Source organism: Gossypium hirsutum, chromosome A10 (genome assembly GCF_007990345.1).
Source record: "Gossypium hirsutum isolate 1008001.06 chromosome A10, Gossypium_hirsutum_v2.1, whole genome shotgun sequence".
NCBI lineage: Eukaryota > Viridiplantae > Streptophyta > Magnoliopsida > Malvales > Malvaceae > Gossypium > Gossypium hirsutum.
This window is the reverse complement of record NC_053433.1, coordinates 45995258-46004837: the sequence shown is the minus strand read 5'-3', so window position 1 is coordinate 46004837 and position 9580 is coordinate 45995258.

Below are 9580 nucleotides of genomic sequence, written 5' to 3'. Positions count from 1 at the left end.
CAACTTTTCTATCAACATAATGAAAAAGAATGCCAAAGAAAAAATAGAGTAATGCCAATCATACCCCAAACAAACCAAAAACACTTTCGTCTATCAATACATTTAGCTAATGTTCTCATATGATAAAAGTTTCATCTAAAAATATACAGCTACGTAATCTCTGAGAGTAGATAAACATATAGAGTACCGAAAAGAGATCGTCGTACACCACTTAATTATAATTGTTGTACTCAGCTATCTTTACAATTCAAACATTATTCCACTGTCTATTTTTAACATCACTAATCTCACATTATCTCATCACTAGTATAAATCAATTCAGAAGGATTTCCTGTTAATACGTTCTATAAACATCATACCTGAATACTTTTGTATCATCGAATTCAACTTCTTCTTTAATAATGACTTTGCATATTACGAATGGCCTTCAACACAATCCAATATCTTTTCTTTTATTCTATTCACTTGCGGGCTCATTCTCTTATATGTCACAGTACTAATCCTTCAATCACGAAACTCTATAATTCGACACTTGTAACCTTATTTAATCTATATAATATAGATTTCATTATAATACTTTACTGATGAGGGGGTGAGGGTTGTAAAGCTTAAAATTTTAACCCTTACATAAACATGCACATCACACATACTATTATGAATGACCAGTTCATTACTAATTTCACATTCTCAAAACACCTAACAACCATTTACTTATGATCACTTTTGTACTTAACACATAACTCATATGCTAAATTAAATCATTAATTCTGTGATAGCCCTAAATTGACCCTAGTCAGAAAGTGGTTTCGGGACCACAAGACTGAGTCATAAAAATAATTAACCATTATATTTGATGCTTATTATATGTATATAGGCATGTGTGAAAATTTCATATTTGAATTTTGTTAATTGTAAGTGAATTTTGCTAAATAGGACTTGTGTGAGAAAATTTAGAAATGTGCTAAGCAAATGTTAAAGTGGCCTATTGATGCATGCTAGAAAATGTTGTCCTTACATGTCAAAATACCCAAAACTTGGGATGGTGGCCGGCCATGCTATGGGTAAAAAGGTATTATAAACATGTTATGTTAATGTTTCATGGGAGGAATGATAAAATAAGGAGCATGGTAATAAAATAATGAAAAGGAAAATGATGAAGAAAAATTTCTCATGTTGTTCAACTTGGCCGAATAGAAGAAAGAAAAATAAGGGAAAGAGCTTGGAGAAAATCGGCTATGGTGGTTCACTAGACTAAGGTATGTTGATGTTGTTCCATGAGATTCATGCATGTTTTTAGTTGTTAGCTTGGGTTCTACCTAGCCCATGGTTTAAATCTTTGCTATGAGATGGAGATGATATTCGGCCATGGGTGTTGTCTTCTTGGTTGGTGTTTGATGTTGTGGTGATGAGGCATGATGATGAGTTAAGTTTCGGCTAAGGTGGACCTGTATTGATGTCATTTGCATGCTAAGTGTGAAGCTTTGTAATGATACATGTGATGGTGATTGATGACTCTTGGATTTTCTTTTTAGCATTTTTGAGTTAGACATTAAGTTCTTTGTTTAACCCATGACCAAAATTGAAATGGTATGGTGTCTTGATGCATTCGGCCATGGTAGGAAGTAGATGAGAATTGGTAGTAAGGTGAAGTGCAAATGTTAGTACTTGATTACTAGTGTATATATGTATATTAGCCGAGTTTTGAACTTGAAACAAAATGGTATGTAGTCAATACAAGTAACCATATTTGTAGGAAGTATTAAGCATATAATTGGCCTCAACATAGACATGCATATTCGGCCACATGAGGTAGATTGGTGTTGCATGTATTCGGTTAGAGGCAAGCATATTGATGCTTTTATCTTGGCTTAGATAATCGGCTAAAAGAGAGTGTGGGCTAATATGTTGAGTTGATTCATGATTTCATATATATGTGACTCTAATGTCTAATGTATATATGGGTTAAGTACCTTGAGTTTCTCTTTTTGATGTTCAAATGATTAAATCAATTTATTTGTTAAATTAAGCTCAAGAGCAAAGGGGAACTAAATCCGATAAAGGGAAGGAAAAAGTGATCGAATAGCCGTCGAAATCGTTCGACAACATCCGAGGTAAGTTTTCGAGTAATGAAACTTAGTTTACGATTTGATTAAGTCATGACGTATAATCATAACAAATATACGGAGATATAATGATTCTACTTGAATTATATGTTGAGTTAATTAGTTTATACATATGATGGGTAGCCGTATGTGCATAGAGATCATGTCATAAAGCAAACCAAATCATGCTGTTTGTATGTGGCTATTGAGCCGAAAATGGGAATGCTTAATAATTGACTTGTGTTTGAATTCTAGTTATGAAAATGAAATAAAGCTGTGTCATGATTTACTGATATGTGCATGAATATTCGGATGATAACGGGGCTAAGTCCCGAAGGCATTTGTGCTAGTGACTAATTCCGGGCTAAGTCCCGAAGGTATTTGTGCTAGTGACTAATTCCGGGCTAAGTCCGGAAGGCATTTGTGCGAGTTACTAATTCCGGGCTAAGTCCCGAAGGCATTTGTAGGAGTTACTATATCCGGGCTAAGTCCCGAAGGCATTTGTGCGAACTACTATATCGGGCTAAGTCCCGAAGGCATTTGAGCGAGTAGCTATATCCGGTTAAATCCCGAAGGTACTTGGTTTGGGAATGAGCGATCTTACTGTAATAATTTCAATTAATATGCTCGTAAAATCCCAACGATGAGGTATGTTTCGTATATGCATTGGATTAGTTGATTCCTTTTAAATAGTATTCGCTCAGTCGATTAATGAGCTTCCGGCTTTTGGCTAAGTTGATTTCTTATGTATGAGTATAAGGGTTGGTAATGTGAAGTAGGTATGATTTCGAGAATGTGTGTATATGAAATTATCCGTTTAGTCATATGAATGCTATACTTCAATTGTGCCTAATTTCATTGCTCAAAACTTACTAAGCATTAAATGCTTATTCCGTTTCTTTGATTCTCTGTTTTATAAATTTTGGTTCGTCAGCTATCGGACTCGGGATTGTCAAAGTCGAAGTCATCCACACTATCAAAGCCCTTTGGTACTCTTTTAGTTGAACTCTGCTAATGGCATGTATAGGACTGCCCTTGTGTTATTAGTCAAGTACTTTGGTGTTGTATATATTTGGATAGCCATGCGAAAATGGCTTATATATTTTGAGCATAGTGTTATAATCATTTTGTATGTATATGGTTATTGAGAGGTGTGGATATGCTTGGCAATGATTGGCCATTGGAATGGTTAATCATGATCATATTTTGTGCTATATATGCTAAAGGGCTAGTTGAATCATGGAAACTATGAAATAGGTAAAGTCTACCTTAAAGGCAGATGCTGACAGCAGCAGTGATGTAAATTTAAAAATTCACTGAAAATAGTAGGAATGGAATTAAATAGTGAATAAATTATGTAATAGAACCTATATTGAATCTACTTTCATATAGAAGAAACAAAACGATCATATGAGTCGTATTTTAAGAGATATTTAAGTTTTTGTGGAACAGGTCTAGAGCAATTTCTGGATCCCCTGATTTGACTTTGGAAATTCACTATAAATTAACCAGGGATAATTAGAGGTCATTCCATATATGTATAGATTTATTTTTTAGTCTAGTTTCGTTAGAAACAAACGGCATAAGTATTGAAGCCTTGTACAGGGAGATATATAAGTCGTACTGCATGAAGGTCAGAGCAGTCAAACCCTGAAACAGGGGAGACTTTAACTAATAAACTGTACTAATTGGCCCGATTAAAAATTCTAGAAAAAAATTTGTAGATGGATATATGAGTCTAGTTTCAGGGAAAATTTACGGAATCAGTTTTCGAGCTTCGGAACTCGAGATATGATTTTTAAGGTGACTGTGATGCAGTTAGCCAGCTTGTCCAAAAAAAACCTAAAAAAAATGAAATGAACTGTGTAAGTCAATGAAATAAGTCCGTAAATACCTCGTGTTCGAATCCGACAACGGTCTCGGGTACGGGGTGTTACAATTTTATTGGTATCAAAGCTACGGTTTAGTCGATTCTAGGACTACCGTAATACGTTTGGGCCTAGCTATACATGCCATTTTGCGATTATTTGATAGTGTGGTGATTTCTGACAATTGAAAATGTGTTTATTTATAGTAATGGATCCCGATCCCAATCGAGCGGTAGCTGATGATCTTGAGAGTGTAGCGCCTGCTCCCGCGCAAGGGACAGCACCGGCGGACTCTCAACCTATTGCTAGCAATCCGAACGATGAAGCTAGACAAGCTTTTTATAGCGTGATGAATGATTGGTTCAACCAATACATTCGAACTAATACGGCTGTTCCACAACCCCCATTCCCGACTAATACAACCCCCGCACCTGCAATGCCTCCGGTCACTGACCAAATAAGGTCAAATAAGCCCCCAGTTGACAGAATCTGAAAACACGGGGCTACTGAATTTAAAGCTACGGACAGCGACGATGCCGAGCAAGCTGAATTTTGGTTGGATAACACTATTCGGGTACTTGATGAACTATCTTGCACACCCGATGAATGCTTAAGGTGTACTATCTCCTTGCTACGTGATTCTGCCTACTATTGGTGGAATACGTTGATTTCTGTTGTGCCCAGAGAGCAAGTAACTTGGGAGTTTTTCCAAAACGAGTTTCGAAAGAAGTATATCAGTCAGAGATTCATTGACCAAAAACGGAAGGAATTTCTTGAACTTAAACAAGGTTCCATGTCGGTTACCGACTATGAACAAAAATTTGTGAGGCTTAGCCGGTACGCACGAGAATGCATTTCTTCAGAAGCTGTGATGTGTAAACGTTTCGAAGTTGGACTAAATGATGATATAAAGCTGTATGTTGGCATTTTAGAAATCCGAGAATTTGTGGTACTTGTCGAGCGAGCTTGCAAAGCTGAGGAGCTCAGTAAGGAGAAAAGGAAAGCTGATATGGGAGCAAAGGAGTTTCGTAAGAGATCTTCGGGAAAGCCCTTCCAACAGTCATCGAAGAAATTTAGAGATGACTTAGGCCGGTCTAGAGACACTTCGGGTTTTTGTAGACGAGATCGTGATCGACCCCCTGTGAGTACACGAGTCACTTCGGTCGCCTGTGTTGGAAACGATCGTCGAGACAGAACGGAGTGCTAGTATTGTGGTAAATGGCATTCGGGGAGTTGTAGATTCCATGACCGCTCCTGTTATAAATGCGGATCAGCTGACCATTTTATCAAGGATTGCCCGAGACTGTCTGAACAAAATGTAAATCAGAGTGGGAAACCAGGTGCAACTACTGCTCGGGGTAGACCGTCTAGAAACACGGGCAATGCTAGTGGCGGTCAGAGAGGATCTAGAGATGCTACAACCAGATCTGAGGCTCGTACGCCTGCTAGAGCTTATGCTATACGTGCACGTGAGGATGCTTCTTCGCTTGATGTTATTACCGGTACTTTCACTCTCTTTGATACTAATGTGATTGCTTGATTGACCCTGGTTCTACTCATTCTTATATATGTGAAACCTTAGCAACCAGTAAGACTTTACCTGTTGAGTCTACTGAGTTCGTAATTTGGGTGTCAAATCCCTTGGGTTGTTATGTGCTTGTCGACAAAGTGTGTAAGAAATGTCCCTTAGAAATCAGAGGTTCCTGCTTTCCGGCCAATTTGATGCTTTTACCATTTGATGAATTTGATGTTATCCTCGGTATGGATTGCCTAACCGTTCACGATGCAGTTTTGAATTGCAAAAGAAAAACTATCGATTTGAGGTGTGCAAATAATGAAATGATTCGAGTTGAGTCTACTGACTTGAATGGGTCGCCAGCTGTAATATCATCGATGTTGGCTCAGAAATATGTAAGAAAGGGGTGCGAAGCATACCTTGCGTATGTACTTGATGACAAAGAGTTAGAAAAGAAGCCTGAATCTGTGCCGGTGGTTTGTGAATATCTGGATGTTTTTCCGGAAGAATTACCGGGTTTACCACCTGTTCGGGAGGTAGAGTTTGGTATTGAGCTTGTACCTGGGACTACACCGATTTCGATAGCTTCGTATCGTATGGCACCAACAGAATTAAAGGAATTGAAAGCTCAGTTGCAAGAGTTTACGGATAGAGGTTTCGCTCGACCAAGTTTCTCACCTTGGGGTGCACCAGTATTGTTTGTGAAAAAGAAGGACGGAACCATGAGGTTGTGCATCGACTATCGTTAGCTAAATAAGGTGAAAATAAAGAATAAATATCCGATACCGCGCATTGACGGTTTTTTTGATCAACTAAAGGGAGCCTCAGTGTTTTCAAAGATAGATTTGAGATCAGGTTATTATCAGTTGCGAATTCGAGATTCGGATATACCCAAAACAGCTTTCAGAACGAGATACGGTCACTACGAGTTCTTAGTGATGCCGTTTGGGCTCACTAATGCCCCTGCGGTATTCATGGATCTGATGAATCGGGTCTTCAGACAGTATCTGGACCGGTTTGTAGTTGTGTTTATTGATGACATCTTGGTCTACTCAAAAGATGAAACCGAGCATGCTGAGCACCTCAGATTAGTGTTGCAGATTTTACGAGATAAGCAGTTATATGCTAAGTTCAGTAAGTGTGAGTTCTGGTTAAGAGAGGTGAGCTTCTTGGGTCCTGTGGTATCCGCATTGGGTATTCGAGTTGATCCGAGCAAAATTTTAGCCATACTTAACTGGAAGCCTCCGAGAAATATTACTGAGGTTCGGAGCTTTTTGGGACTTGTCGGTTACTACCGACGGTTTGTAAAAGGTTTCTCGATGATAGCCACACCAATGACGAAACTACTTCAGAAAGATGTTAAGTTTGAATGGACAGAAAAGTGTCAGAAAAGTTTCGATCAATTGAAAACTCATTTGACAGAAGCTCCAGTACTAGTGCAGCCCGAATCAGGCAAGGAGTTCGTCATTTACAGTGATGCATCCGTACTTGGGTTGGGATGTGTATTGATGCAAGAAGGTCGAGTTGTAGCTTATGCGTTAAGGCAACTGAAGCCACATGAGAAAAATTATCCAACCCATGATCTCGAACTGGCTGCCATCGTATTCGCTTTGAAAATATGGCAACATTACTTATTTGGTGAGAAGTGCCATGTATATTCGGATCACAAAAGTCTCAAATATTTGATGACTCAAAGAGACTTGAATCTGTGACAAAGACGTTGGCTTGAGTAGTTAAAAGATTATGAGCTTGTCATTGACTATCACCCGGGAAAGGCTAATGTGGTTGCGGATGCTTTGAGTCGTAAATCACTGTTTGCTTTACGAGTGATGAATGTACACTTGTCTGTTCTATCCAACAATGTGTTAGTAGAAGAATTAAAGGCTAGACCATTGTTGATTCATCAAATTCGTGGAGCTCAAAAAGTCGATGATGAATTGGTTGCAAAACGGGCTGAATGTGTTTCGGATAGGGAATCAGAGTTTCAAATTGATGACGACGATTGTTTGAGGTTCAGAAGTCGTTTGTGTGCTCCAAGAAATTCAGAACTTATTTTGATGATTCTGAACGAAGCTCATAGTAGCGGAATGTCAATTCACTCGGGGAGCACGAAAATGTACAACGATCTGAGACGTCAGTTTTGGTGGCATGGTATGAGACGAGACATTTCCGATTTTGTTTCGAAGTGTTTAATATGCCAACAAGTGAAAGCGGAACATCAAGTGCCTACGGGTTTACTCCAGCCGATCATGATACCTGAATGGAAATGGGATCGAGTCACGATGATTTTGTGTCTGGGTTGCCATTGTCGACAAGTAAGAAAGATGCGATTTGGGTTGTTGTTGATAGACTGACTAAGTCAGCTCATTTTATTCCCGTACGTACGGATTATTCACTGGATAAACTAGCTGAATTGTATGTTTCTCAGATTGTGAGATTACACAGGGTACCCATTTCTATTGTGTCGGATAGAGATCCGAGATTCACCTCGCGATTTTGGAAGAAATTGCAAGAAGCTTTGGGTACCAAGTTGCATTTTAGCACCGCTTTTCATCCCCAAACTGATGGTCAGTCCGAGCCGATAATTCAGATACTCGAGGATATGTTGAGATGCTGCATCCTTGAGTTTAGTGGTTCAAGGGAACGAAATCTACCTTTGATTGAGTTTGCTTACAACAATAGTTTTCAGTCAAGCATTAAGATGGTGCCTTACGAGGCTTTGTACGGTCGAAAATGCCATACACCATTGTTTTGGACCGAGCTCGGTGAAAGTAAAATTTTCGGAGTTGATTTGATTAAAGATGCTGAGCAGAAAGTAAAAATATTTCGTGAAAGTCTGAAGGCAGCCTCAGATCGTCAGAAGTCGTACGCGGATTTGAAACGAAAGGACATTGAGTATCAGGTGGGAGATAAAGTGTTTGTTAAAGTTTCACCTTGGAAAAAGATACTCAGATTTGGGCGTAAGGGCAAATTGAGTCCGAGGTTCATCGGACCATATGAAATATCCGAATGAGTCGGTCCAGTTGCGTATAGATTGATTTTGCCCCCTGAACTTGAAAAGATTCACGACGTCTTTCATGTTTCGATGCTTCGACGTTATAGATCTGATCCATCGCACATAATTAATCCATCAGAGGTTGAAATTCAACCCGATATGAGTTATGAAGAAGAACCGATTCGTACCCTGGCTCGTGAAGTGAAAGAGTTACGAAACAAAAAGGTTCCTTTAGTAAAAATGTTATGGCTCAAACATGGGATGGAAGAAGCTATTTGGGAGACCGAGAACTCTATGAAAGAATGATACCCAAACCTATTTACCGGTAAGATTTTCGGGGACGAAAATTTCTTAAGTGGGGGAGAGTTGTGACAGCCCTAAATTGACCCTAGTCGGAAAGTGGTTTCGGGACCACAGGACCGAGTCGTAAAAATAATTAACCATTATATTTGATGCTTATTATATGTATATAGGCATGTGTGAAAAGTTCATGTTTGAATTTTGTTAATTGTAAGTGAATTTTGCTAAATAGGACTTGTGTGAGAAAATTTGGAAATGTGCTAGGCAAATGTTAAAGTGGCCTATTGATGCATGCTAGAAAATGTTGTCCTTGCATGTCAAAATACCCAAAACTTGGGATGGTGGCTGGCCATGCTATGGGTAAAAAGGTATTATAAACATGTTATGTTAGTGTTTCATGGGAGGAATGATAAAATAAGGAGCATGGTAATAAAATAATGAAAAGGAAAATGATGAAGAAAAAGTTCTCATGTTGTTCAACTTGGCCGAATAGAAGAAAGAAAAAGAAGGGAAAGAGCTTGGAGAAAATCGGCTATGGTGGTTCATTAGACTAAGGTATGTTGATGTTGTTCCATGAGATTCATGCATGTTTTTAGTTGTTAGCTTGACTTCTACCTAGCCCATGGTTTAAATCTTTGCTATGAGATGGAGATGATATTCGGCCATGGGTGTTGTCTTCTTGGTTGGTGTTTGATGTTGTGGTGATGAGGCATGATGATGAGTTAAGTTTCGGCTAAGGTGGACTTGTGTTGATGTCATTTGCATGCTAAGTGTGAAGCTTTGTAATGATACATGTGAT